The sequence below is a fragment of the Nerophis lumbriciformis genome, linkage group LG39, assembly GCF_033978685.3.
Source record: "Nerophis lumbriciformis linkage group LG39, RoL_Nlum_v2.1, whole genome shotgun sequence".
Taxonomy (NCBI): Eukaryota; Metazoa; Chordata; class Actinopteri; order Syngnathiformes; family Syngnathidae; genus Nerophis; species Nerophis lumbriciformis.
Window position 1 is genome coordinate 15637899 of NC_084586.2, and position 5465 is coordinate 15643363.

The following is a 5465-nucleotide window of genomic DNA, read 5'->3' on the forward strand; positions in this document are numbered from 1 at the left end:
CGCACGAGAAACTTTTTTTCTCACGTCTAAACATATAAAAAAAATAAAAATTATAAAAAAAAAATTTTTTTTAATAAACTTTATAAAAAGTTTTTCGTGCGCACGAGATACATGCCTAAAAAAAATATATATATATATATAATTTTTTATTTTTGTATTTTTTTTAGACATGTATCTCGTGTTTATTTGCACGAGAAACTTTTTATAAAGTTATAAAAAATAAAACAAAAAATGTTATAATTTTTTTTTAGACATGTATCTCGTGCGCACGAGAAACTTTTTTTCTCACGTCTAAAAATATTTAAAAAATAAAAATTATTAAAAAAAATTATTTTTTTTATAAACTTTATAAAAAGTTTCTCGTGCGCACGAGATACATGCCTAAACAAATATATATATATAATTTTTTATTTTTGTATTTTTTTTAGACATGTATCTTGTGTTTATTTGCACGAAAAACTTTTTATAAAGTTATAAAAAATAAAACAAAAAATGTTATAAATTTTTTTTTAGACATCTCGTGCGCACGAGAAACTTTTTTTCTCACGTCTAAAAAAATAAAAAAAATAAAAATTATTAAAAAATATATATATTTTTTATAAACTTTATTAAGTTTCTCGTGCGCACGAGATACATGCCTAAAAAAAAATATATATATAAGTTTTTATTTTTGTATTTTTTTTTAGACATGTATCTCGTGTTTATTTGCACGAGAAACTTTTTATAAAGTTATAAAAAATAAAACAAAAAATTGTTATAAATATTTTTTTTAGACATGTATCTTGTGCGCATGAGAAACTTTTTTTCTCACGTCTAAAAAAAAAAAAAAAAAAAATTATAAAAAATGTTTATTTTTTTATAACTTTATAAAAAGTTTCTCGTGCGCACAAGAAACTTTTTATAAAGTTATAAAAAATAAAATAAAAATGTGTATAATTTTTTATTTTTGAATTTTTTTTAGACATGTATCTCGTGTTTATTTGCACGAGAAACTTTTTATAAAGTTATAAAAAATAAAACAAAAAATGTTATAATTTTTTTTTTAGACATGTATCTCGTGCGCACGAGAACTTTTTTTCTCACGTCTAAAAAAAATAAATATATATATATATAATTTTTATTTTATTTATAACTTTATAAAAAGTTTATCGTGCGCATGAGAAACTTTTTATAAAGTTATAAAAAATAAAATAAAAATGTGTATAATTTTTTATTTTTGTATTTTTTTTAGACATGTATCTCGTGTTTATTTGCACGAAAAACTTTTTATAAAGTTATAAAAAATAAAACAAAAAATGTTATAATTTTTTTTTAGACATGTATCTCGTGCGCACGAGAAACTTTTTTTCTCACGTCTAAAAAAAATAAATATATATATATATATAGAATTTTTATTTATTTATAACTTTATAAAAAGTTTCTCATGCACACGAGAAACTTTTTATAAAGTTATAAAAAATAAAATAAAAATGTGTATAATTTTTTATTTTTGTATTTTTTTTAGACATGTATCTCGTGTTTATTTGCACGAGAAACTTTTTATAAAGTTATAAAAAATAAAACAAAAAATGTTATAATTTTTTTTTAGACATGTATCTCGTGCGCACAAGAAACTTTTTTTCTCACGTCTAAAACAAAAAAAAAATTATAATTTTTTTTATTTTTATAACTTTATAAAAACTTTCTTGTGCGCACAAGAAACTTTTTATAAAGTTATAAAAAATAAAATAAAAATGTGTATAATTTTTTATTTTTGTATTTTTTTTAGACATGTATCTCGTGTTTATTTGCACGAGAAACTTTTTATAAAGTTATAAAAAATAAAACAAAAAATGTTATAATTTTTTTTTAGACATGTATCTCGTGCGCACGAGAAACTTTTTTTCTCACGTCTAAAAAAAATTTAAAAATATATATATATAATTTTTTTTAATTTATAACTTTATAAAAAGTTTCTCATGCGCACGAGAAATTTTTATAAAGTTATAAAAAATAAAATAAAAATGTGTATAATTTTTTATTTTTTTTAGACATGTATCTCGTGTTTATTTGCACGAGAAACTTTTTATAAAGTTATAAAAAATAAAACAAAAAATTGTTATAAATATTTTTTTTAGACATGTATCTTGTGCGCATGAGAAACTTTTTTTCTCACGTCTAAAAAAAATAAATAAAAAATTATAAAAAATGTTTATTTTTTTATAACTTTATAAAAAGTTTCTCGTGCGCACAAGAAACTTTTTATAAAGTTATAAAAAATAAAATAAAAATGTGTATAATTTTTTATTTTTGAATTTTTTTTAGACATGTATCTCGTGTTTATTTGCACGAGAAACTTTTTATAAAGTTATAAAAAATAAAACAAAAAATGTTATAATTTTTTTTTTTAGACATGTATCGTGCGCACGAGAACTTTTTTTCTCACGTCTAAAAAAAATAAAAATATATATATTTAATTTTTATTTTATTTATAACTTTATAAAAAGTTTATCGTGCGCATGAGAAACTTTTTATAAAGTTATAAAAAATAAAATAAAAATGTGTATAATTTTTTATTTTTTTATTGTTTTTAGACATGTATCTCGTGTTTATTTGCATGAAAAACTTTTTATAAAGTTGTAAAAAATAAAACAAAAAATGTTATAATTTTTTTTTAGACATGTATCTCGTGCGCACGAGAAACTTTTTTTCTCACGTCTAAAAAAAATAAAAATATATATATATATAATTTTTATTTATTTATAACTTTATAAAAAGTTTCTCATGCACACGAGAAACTTTTTATAAAGTTATAAAAAATAAAATAAAAATGTGTATAATTTTTTATTTTTGTATTTTTTTTAGACATGTATCTCGTGTTTATTTGCACGAGAAACTTTTTATAAAGTTATAAAAAATAAAACAAAAAATGTTATAATTTTTTTTTAGACATGTATCTCGTGCGCACGAGAAACTTTTTTTCTCACGTCTAAAAAAAAAAAAATTATAATTTTTTTTTTTTTATAACTTTATAAAAACTTTCTTGTGCGCACAAGAAACTTTTTATAAAGTTATAAAAAATAAAATAAAAATGTGTATAATTTTTTATTTTTGTATTTTTTTAGACATGTATCTCGTTTATTTGCACGAGAAACTTTTTATAAAGTTATAAAAAATAAAACAAAAAATGTTATAATTTTTTTTAGACATGTATCTCGTGCGCACGAGAAACTTTTTTTCTCACGTCTAAAAAAAATAAAAATATTTATATATATAATTTTTTTTATTTATAACTTTATAAAAAGTTTCTCATGCGCACGAGAAACTTTTTATAAAGTTATAAAAAATAAAATAAAAATGTGTATAATTTTTTATTTTTGTATTTTTTTAGACATGTATCTCGTGTTTATTTGCACGAGAAACTTTTTATAAAGTTATAAAAAATAAAACAAAAAATGTTATAATTTTTTTTTTTAGACATGTATCTCGTGCGCACGAGAACTTTTTTTCTCACGTCTAAAAAAAATAAAAATATATATATTTAATTTTTATTTTATTTATAACTTTATAAAAAGTTTATCGTGCGCATGAGAAACTTTTTATAAAGTTATAAAAAATAAAATAAAAATGTGTATAATTTTTTATTTTTTTATTGTTTTTAGACATGTATCTCGTGTTTATTTGCATGAAAAACTTTTTATAAAGTTATAAAAAATAAAACAAAAAATGTTATAATTTTTTTTTAGACATGTATCTCGTGCGCACGAGAAACTTTTTTTCTCACGTCTAAAAAAAATAAAAATATATATATATATAATTTTTATTTATTTATAACTTTATAAAAAGTTTCTCATGCACACGAGAAACTTTTTATAAAGTTATAAAAAATAAAATAAAAATGTGTATAATTTTTTATTTTTGTATTTTTTTTAGACATGTATCTCGTGTTTATTTGCACGAGAAACTTTTTATCAAGTTATAAAAAATAAAACAAAAAATGTTATAATTTTTTTTTAGACATGTATCTCGTGCGCACGAGAAACTTTTTTTCTCACGTCTTAAAAAAAAAAAATTAATTATAATTTTTTTTTTTTTTATAACTTTATAAAAACTTTCTCGTGCGCACAAGAAACTTTTTATAAAGTTATAAAAAATAAAATAAAAATGTGTATAATTTTTTATTTTTGTATTTTTTTTAGACATGTATATCATGTTTATTTGCACGAGAAACTTTTTATAAAGTTATAAAAAATAAAACAAAAAATGTTATAATTTTTTTTAGACATGTATCTCGTGCGCACGAGAAACTTTTTTTCTCACGTCTAAAAAAAATAAAAATATTTATATATATAATTTTTATTTATTTATAACTTTATAAAAAGTTTCTCATGCACACGAGAAACGTTTTATAAAGTTATAAAAAATAAAATAAAAATGTGTATAATTTTTTATTTTTGTATTTTTTTTAGACATGTATCTCGTGTTTATTTGCACGAGAAACTTTTTATAAAGTTATAAAAAATAAAACAAAAAATGTTATAATTTTTTTTAGACATGTATCTCGTGCGCACGAGAAACTTTTTTTCTCACGTCTAAAAAAAATTAAAATATATATATATATAATTTTTTTTTTATTTATAACTTTATAAAAAGTTTCTCATGCGCACGAGAAACTTTTTATAAAGTTATAAAAAATAAAATAAAAATGTGTATAATTTTTTATTTTTGTATTTTTTTAGACATGTATCTCGTGTTTATTTGCACGAGAAACTTTTTATAAAGTTATAAAAAAATAAAACAAAAAATGTTATAATTTTTTTTTAGACATGTATCTCGTGCGCACGAGAAACTTTTTTTCTCACGTTTAAAAAAAAAAAAAAAAATTATAAAATTTTATTTTTATTTTTTTATAACTTTATAAAAAGTTTCTCGTGCGCACAAGAAAGTTTCTCGTGCGCACGAGATACATGTCTAAAAAAATATATATTTATATATACATTTTTATTTTTTATAACTTCATAAAAAGTTTCTTGTGCGCACAAGATACATGTCTAAAAAAAAAAAAAAAAAATTATAAAAAATAACATTCCCCCATGTCCCTTTAGGGGCTCTGTACCTTCTAGCTATTTGGCTGTTCTAGTTTTTTTTTTTTTTTTTTTAATACACTGTAGCACTTTGAGGTTGTTTACTCAAAGTAAAGTGCTTTTTACAAATAAAATCTATTATTATTATTATTATTAATGACTTTTAATGGGCTGCTGCTTTCAGTTCCTCTTGCAAAGAGGTGACGACGTCATATGGCATGATGCTTGTGTACTCTGATACGTGTGTGTTTGTGTGTGAAAAGGCTTTTTTGTGGAAAGTTGTCGCTGCAGGAGAAAAATCCAGCGCCTTGTTGTCACACTGCTCATTGTGTGTGTGTGTGTGTGTGTGTGTAGCACATGTGTACCTGTCAATGGACATCCGCTCGCCTCCTGCTATAAATG